At 40.5% G+C, this 8,303-nt stretch overlaps 1 long non-coding RNA gene across 2 annotated transcripts in view; it reads left to right on the forward strand.

The window, feature by feature from the left end:
- Positions 1-7,577, forward strand: part of LOC132390838 (uncharacterized) — a 34,334-nt gene extending 26,757 nt beyond the window's left edge. The window contains exons 3-4 of one of the 2 annotated variants that reach the window (XR_009511024.1): positions 4,026-4,140; positions 7,478-7,577. This is a non-coding gene — a long non-coding RNA (uncharacterized LOC132390838). Of the gene's footprint in view, positions 1-4,025; positions 4,141-6,195; positions 7,012-7,477 lie in introns of those variants that run through there. The other variant, XR_009511023.1, reaches the window with a different exon arrangement.
- Positions 7,578-8,303: the final 726 nt, after the last annotated feature.

The following is an 8,303-nucleotide window of genomic DNA, read 5'->3' on the forward strand; positions in this document are numbered from 1 at the left end:
AGATGTCCTCGATGCTGGGGATGCTAATATCCATGATGGAGCTGACTGAGTTTGCAAATTTCTGCGGCTTTTTCCGATCCTGTGCTGTGGCCCCTCCATAACAGACGATGATGCGACCAGTTCAAATGCTCTCCACCGTACATCTGCAGAAATTTGTGAGAGTGTTTGGTGACATACCAAGTCTACTGAAATTCTTAATGAAATATAGCCACTGTCATGTCTTCTTTGTAATTACATCATGATGTAGCACCAAGGCTAGATCTGACAACCAGGAACTTTAAACTGCTACCCTTTCCTCTGCTAAACCCCCAATGTGCAGTGGTTATGTGTTCCTTTGACTTCCTCTTCCTAGAATCCACAATCAATTCCTTGGTCTTAATGATGTTGAGTGCAAAGTTGCTGTCGTGACACCATTCAACCAGCGGATCTATCTCACTCCTGTATGCCTCCTTGATGCCGCCACAAAATTCTGAAATAGGATGGTCATCAACAAATTTATGGATGGTGTTTCAGTTGTGTCTAGCCAGACAGTCACGAGTGTAGAGACTGTGGCAGGTGAGCTATCACGCACCATTGAAGTGCATGACGCTGATTATCAGCGAGGAGGAGATGCTATTTCTGATCTGCACATCCTGATGAGGATGTCAAGTATCCAGTTGCAGAAGGGTGCACGGAGGACCAGGTTTTGGAGCTTGTTGATTAGTACTGCTGGTGTTGAGCACTGAGCTGTAATCAATAAACAGAAGCCTGGAATCAGGATCAAATCCAATTCTGTTGAGTTGTGATGCAGAAATCCGAACTGTTATGGCATTGTGCTCCCTTGTTCAACCTTTGTGCCACTGATTCTCCCTTTATAAATTAATTCTGTATTATACTGCAGTGCCAACTCTGATCCAAAGCCACTAGTGTGACAGAAAGGTAAGCAGAAAATTAATATTCTGATATTTACAGTAGAGTCAAAAATATGGCAGAACAGACAGGATTCTTTATAACTGTGTAGTTAAATTCAAAATTTTAATTCATAATTTACATACTGCACCACTTATATTAATTTATTGCATATCTCTTCCTTAAACTTACTGCATCACAATATTCAATAACAAATAGCAAACTTGGAACATTACATTTTGACTAAATATTCACAATGCAAATCATTAAAATCCAATTCTACAATGTAAAATGAGTTGATACAGCATACTACCCACTTGTAGCATTTGATCATAGAAGATGAATTGGTCCTAACACTAAGTGTATATTATCTTTTATACGGATACAAGTGACTCTTCTGGTTTCTGGCGTGACAAGCTTGTCTGGCTGAATACAAGCTGTAAAGCAATCAGTCATAATGACAGAGTGCAGATGAAAGAAGGAAGTACAGGAAATCAGATGTGACTATACCTTTCCATTCCTATGACTTTGCTAGTCAGCAGACAGACAATAACCCCGGTGGGCCTGAAGATCGAATGACTTGCTGCGGAGGGATTAGAAGCAACTCTATCCCCTTGGCACAGTCTTTGGAATTTTCATTACAATGACCTTGGGTGTGGTGATATAGGAATTTAATGTGCATTGATCAGGAGCATAAGAGCCTTACAAAAAAGCTGTAAACTCATGCAAACATGCATTTCTTGAATAATAACTTTCTGTTTCGTATCTTGCTCAGATCCAATAGGGGAACACTGTACATTGATTTTATTTTATCTTAATTATCATTAATTGGAGACAGCATTCATATTATATCTTAATGACTCTGAAAAGATCTACACAAAGCCCCGGAGTTACCTTCAGAACACAAATTGCGCACCATTTACCTTTCAACAACAAAGGAGCCACTGTTCAGGTTACCCCTTTTGCCTGAAGAAACACGGTCAGTTGCTATGCTGAAAGGACATTTCTTCCAACAATAAATGTTCATGACAGCTTCAGAAATAAATTGTGACATTGTACTCCCCACACAGCATTAGCCATACAGAGCAATGAGTTGATAGAGTAGTTTCTAACTGACTCAAGTTTTTTTCCTTAATCCACATAGAAAGGACTTAGAAAGTTAGCTTGAAAACACCAATGGTAAAATGGTACGGCACAGGTCATTACTTCATATCTGAATTACCATATATGAAACAAATCACAGGTGAATTATTGAAGGAAACTATTAGTTGCTGTTGTGATTTCATGCTTTTGTTGGTTTCAATTTGCTAGTCAGAAAGGGACCAACAAAACACGAATTGTCAAAAGTATGGCTTGTCACAAATCAAGACATTTTTGTGAGTATGTTTGATATAAAAAGCTGTGTCCAGTGTCTGAGAGGAAGTTATTGGGTTTTCAGGGTCTCGTCAGGAAGTGTTAATGGGTGGAATTGGGGAAGGCTGGTGAAGGTCCTTTGTTTTGTGGGCTTAGTTTCAGGCCTGTTCTTTTGTATGCTTCAGCGAATGAGTCAGTGAGCAACAAATAATCTGCTGAAGGAACTCAGTAGGTCAAACAGCATCTGCAGAGGAGTGTGGCAGGGACTGCTGGGGTTGGTGGGGGGAGGAACTGCAGACACATTGGGTTGAAGCCCAGCACCATTGGACTGAGTCTCCAATGAGTCAATAATGACATGGCTTTCAAACATTTGCAAATGCGAAGTTTGATTACGTACAGTAGTTCAGATTGATGACATAGCATGGTATGATCTTGGTTGTGGAATGGTGGCAACATAGGATGAACTCACATGCCTTGCAGTCAGCTCCACTGCAACAGGACTACAGAGCTGAGGTCGAGGTTTGCAATGCTAATTGATAGTGAATTCCTCCAAAGGCTTTGAATTGGCAGCCTTTGGCCATTTTGAAGAATAGTCTCACCTCAAGCACAACACCATTATGATATACCAGGCAGCAGTGATATATCTCAAATGTTCTCCTGGATATTTCTGAGTTAGACTACATATAACTGGCATCTTGAGTGGTATCAAAATCCTTCAAATCCGCTAGCAAGATAAACAAAACAATGCTATTGTTCTTTCCCAGGACGTATCCTCAACTGAGGTCTTGTTTTCACTCAGTAGGCAACATTGTTTGCATGCCTGACATCAGACTCCAGAAATACTCTATTCCAAGCTTTGATCAAGAGACTACCAGGTGGATAGCAGGAGCATCTAGCAGCATTCAGTTGGCTTTGAGGGAAGGTCATGTTGTTAACATTCTTAACATCAAACTCCTAAACAGGGACTCTATTTCCCGAGCCCTGTCACAATAACAATTAACAGCTGGACAGAGAAAATAATATAAGGATGTTTTCAAAGCCGTGAAGAGTGTAAATAAGTCATCATGTGCCCAAAGGGGATGTCTATATTTGATGATGAGGTAAATTATCTAATTTTACAAGGATGTCAATTTTATTGAACAATGGTTGCATAGGTTTTTTTGAAAGTTTTGATTTTGAAGAAATCGGAACCTATTCATTGAACTGGGTGCAGTAACTAAATGACAAGTATTTCTGATCGGTGATTCTTGACACAGACATAAATGGTGCATTCTTGTATTTTTTCTCCTGCTTACCTTTCAGTTTTCAATTTACTGGCTGTGAAAACAGGTTCTATACTGCCCACTGTTTTGGCTAATTACAGATTTGCTGGCAATCTCTTGCATGAATTTCAAGAATACTTTTTTTTTGTTACTCATGTCATTTGTCAAATTATTTGGAATGTTATCACAAGCATGTCTGCGGCACACTGAAAATATGCAAGGTAGGCAGATTGTGTTATCAGTCTTTATGCAATACAGAGTTAATGTCAACACCCAGACTGCAATGATCCAGTTAATGCCTTGTTTTAAATATGTGTGAGGACCCTGGTATCTAGCAGCAGGGAGAATGCCATTATATGCAATATTAAAATGATACTTTAGAATTTACAAGTTTGTTGCTGACTGATTGGAAGAGAAGTTTTTTTTTAGTTTGTTGATTTTTATAATTAGTGGGCACTAAAATTCAAAAAATGGAGTACAGTGCAGTAAAGTTTTAGTTGAGCTTATATCTATTCCTTTCAGGCATGGAAGACTAGTGGCTGCATCTTCTAAACAATGATGAAAAGAAGGAAAAATGGATTCACTGAATAGGAAGATCTGCCAAAAGAAGGAAGAGGAGAAGGGGTCTGAATAACAGGTCTGGGAATATTTGTCCTTCATTAATTTGACAAGTGGAGCTATTCTAATTAAATAAATCTGTAATTAAAAAAGCCAATGCAGTGTCATTAATGGTGACTGACTATGTATTGGATTTCATTAAAGTAAGTTCAAGTTGATCATCATCAGTATACATGTATACTGCCAAACGAAACAACATTCCTCCAGACCAATGTGCTCAATAAAGTACCTGTAATTCACACATAACACATAAGGTAATATTACCACAAATAATTTACCAAGTAACAAGGTGCATTTACAACACAAGTCAAAAAGTAAACAGTATGACATTACTGATGAGACTTGGGTGGTGGTAAGGAGTTTAGCAGTCTCACGGCCTGGGGGATGAAGTTGTTTCCCATCCTAATAGTTTGTGTCCTAATGCAATGGTAGCTTCTGCCTGATGGTGGGGGGGATCAATGAGATTGTGGGACCAACGAGAGGGATTATTGACAATGCTAAGGCCCAATATTTGGAGTGCTCCTGATAAATATCTCAAATGGGTGGAAGAGAGACCCTGATAATCCTTACAATCCTTTGTAGGTCCTGCGGTCAGTTGCTTTGTAATTCCCATACCAGAGAGTGATGCAGCAGGTCAGGACACTATCAATGGTGCTTCTGTAAAAGTTGGTTAGATTGGGGGGGGAGGGGGTAGTAGGGAGCCTTGCTTGCCTCAATCTCCTTAGGAAATGGAAACACTGCTCTGCTTTCTTGATTAAAGGTGATGCTGAGGGATCAGGTGAGATCATCTGTTATGTGCACTCTCAGAAACTTGGTGCCATCTGCAGTTAGCCTACACCTTTCTAAAGTTCACACCCATCTCTTTAGACTTGTCCATGTTGAGACTCCAGTTGTTGTGTTCACACCATTTTACTAGCTGCTCTACTTCCTATCTGTATGCCATCTCATTGTGGTTGTTGATGAGGACAACCACTGTAGTGTCATTAGTGAGCTTGATGATTTGGTTTGAATTGGTCATGCATCAGCAGCAGGTTGTTTATGCAGCCCCTGAAGATGCCAGTGCTCAGTGCGGTGGCACTAGAGATGTTGCTGCCAACATGGACTGACAGTAGCCTTTCTATCAAGAAGTCCAAGTTCCAGTTGCAGAGAGAGTTACTGAGACCCACCAAGGACAGTTTACTCAACTTCTTACAAGGGATGATTATGTAAAATGCCGAGCTGAAGTTGATAAAGAGCATCTTGGCGTATGAGGCACCATTTTCCTGCTGGACAGGTCAGAAGAGAGTGAAGAGGCTATCCCATCATCAATGGACTGACTTGAACAATATGCAAACTGGAAAAGGTCCAGTGTAGGGGAGGATGGGATTTAATGTGATTCATAACCAGCTTGTCAAAACATTTCATTTTCTTGAGGTCAGTGCCACTGGACAATGGTTATCAGGCAAGTTACTGTCACCCTCTCAGGCACCAGGATGATGGCGGCTGCCTTGAAGTGGACTGTTTCAGAGAGATGTTGAAGAATGATTTACTAATGTCCTTCCAAGAAGAAAATCTGTAATGCCTACCTGGTCTAGCCTATATGATTCAAGGCATACTGATATGAATTGACCTTTAACTGCCTCCAACTAGCCCAAGAGGATTAATAAGTATGAATATTAAATGCTGACCTTGCTAGCAAAGCCAACATCTGCTGTAAATATTTGAAAAATGCTGAAACAGAAATCTCCCAGCCCAAGTGAAGTAGAATTCATTTTTTCGTGTGGAAAAAAAAACAGGAACTCTGAACATGGGGTTTTCGTAGAAGCAAGTTGCCTAGTGTACAAAGTGGCAACAAATGCACCCACATTTGCATTGTGAGTTTCAGAGCATTAGCCTGGGATATTCAGGAACTGGAAGACACTATGCTCTCCTGCAGCTCATCTGCAACCACGGCAGGAAGATAACCATGGGCAATGGTCAATATCTAGTTCATTCATAATGCAGCAACTTATGATGCCCTCTACTATTTAGTCACTGTGCCTAATTTAACTCCTCACCTCCCTCTGACCCAATGTTTGTGTTTTCCTTCTTTCAGATAAACAAGGTGTTTGCAGCTGAACAAAGCATCAATAAAGAGACATGCTATCACTTTATTTGACATCTTGTAGTCAACAAGTTTGATATTGGCATGCCATACTGCAGATGAGCTGCTTGTGGGAGGACATAATACGTCTTTCAGTTCCTGAACACCTCAGTGTAAATCAAGCCGGCTGCTCGTGTTTAATATTTATACATACTAAATGTCTTAGACCAGTTCAGAATTAGGTTCTATTTGTGGTAGGTTATTGGGCAAGAGTGGTCAATAAATGTTATGAATGTTGCCAAGGTTTATTGCAAACAATTTCATGACTAGGATCAGAACAGTCTAAATTCTAGACCAGGCATGGGCAAACTACTGCCCGCGGGCCATATGTGGCCCGTTAAGCTTTTTAATCCGGCCCGCAGAACTTGATGAAATTATATTAATAAACCTTGTTAACGTTTTTTCCCCGCAATTCTGGCGTCTTCCCAATAGATGACGCACTCTATATACATTGACCTTTGTTGAGGTGCAGCGTATTACTCCACATCTGTGCTTTACTTTGTGATCTTGTGGCGACCCATTTCCTGGCACATCCGAACCGGCTCACAATTAGCCAGCGTTCCGGCTAAGGGAGATAGCCTGCGGGGATTTGTGAGCACAGAGCTCCGCATATTGGCATGCTCTCACTGTTCTGTCATTGTGTGGGCCGTTGTTGAGTTTTGTCACAGGGGACAATTGAATAAGAAGGAGCAGGACAAGTAGACCTGCATCTCCTACCGTTTTTGAAATAAAGACAGTCAGGAGGAGAGTGATGATGATAATATCTTGAAGGATAACAGAATTTTCAGTGCTTTAAAATAATAACTGTTACTATTAAAAAAAGCTGTATTTTATTCATTTAATTTTCAGTGTTTTAAAAGACATTTCAATAAATAGCTAAATACCATGGGACTTCAAAGACAAATATTTTGTTGTAACGCATTTGTTCATTTTCAATTGAAATTAAAGCACATGTTTTCTACATATCCCATGATATTTTATTTTCTCTTATGAGGTGTATTACCAAAACACTCCGTCTATCTGCTCCTGGTCCGGCCCCCTGTCAAATTTTAGAACCCTTTGTGGCCCTTAAGTCAAAAAGTTTGCCCACCCCTGTTCTAGACCATTCTAGGCACAAAAAGAGGTGTACTAACAACCCAATAGTAGCTTCCAGGAACTGAAACAACACAGATAAACTCTTTTGATTATTAATTCCCTTTGTTAACAGCCAAACATTGCTTTTTCTTTCTTGCAGGTGGCTGCATGGCTGTAATTCCTCTTGTTTGTGAAACACTAACTAGACTTAGGACTTGGGCCTGGAGAGAACTGATCCCTGCAATATCTTTTTGGCCAGATTGTGTAGCTGGACAAGACCTTACACGGCTGAATGCTGCAAAGTGACTGAGTTATGTCAGCCCCCTGGGAGTCTGGTGCTTATTAGAAAAATGTTTACGTTCATCTTGTGTTTTTAGAGAGCTGTATCCTTTGCAGTTCCAGTGGAGTGGTCTGTCATTTGTCGAAGACATTAAAGTGCAAAATCTTCAGACTTTAAAAGGACAGCAATCATACAGGTGCCCATGAAAAGCAGAGTGAACTGTATCAATGACCATCAACTGTCATCACTCACACCTACTGTGACAAAGTGCTTCAAGATGTTGGTTATGGCTAGAATGAACTCTTGTCTGAGCAAGTTCCTGGACCCAAAGTAGTTTGCCTTTCTCCACAAGCACTCGACAGTGGGCACAATCTCACTGACTTGCCACTCTGCTTGGTTACTGTTTATTGATTTCAGCTTGTCACTTAATACTAACATACCCCTTCACCAAGCTTCTAAACCTGGGCCTCTGTACTTCCCTCTCCAACTTTGTCCTCATCTTCCTCAATGGGAGTCCATGTCCAGTATGGATTGGTTATAACAGGTCCTCCTCATTGGCAATGAACTCAGGCACACCTCAAGGGTGTAAGCTTATTACACATCTCTACTCCATCTAAGCTCATGACAGCTCAGAATCCATCTATAAATTCCAAGATAACACCACTGTTGCTGGCAGAATTTCAGATGGCAATGAGGAGATGTACAG

The sequence above is a fragment of the Hypanus sabinus genome, chromosome 3 (assembly GCF_030144855.1).
Source record: "Hypanus sabinus isolate sHypSab1 chromosome 3, sHypSab1.hap1, whole genome shotgun sequence".
Classification (NCBI taxonomy): domain Eukaryota; kingdom Metazoa; phylum Chordata; class Chondrichthyes; order Myliobatiformes; family Dasyatidae; genus Hypanus; species Hypanus sabinus.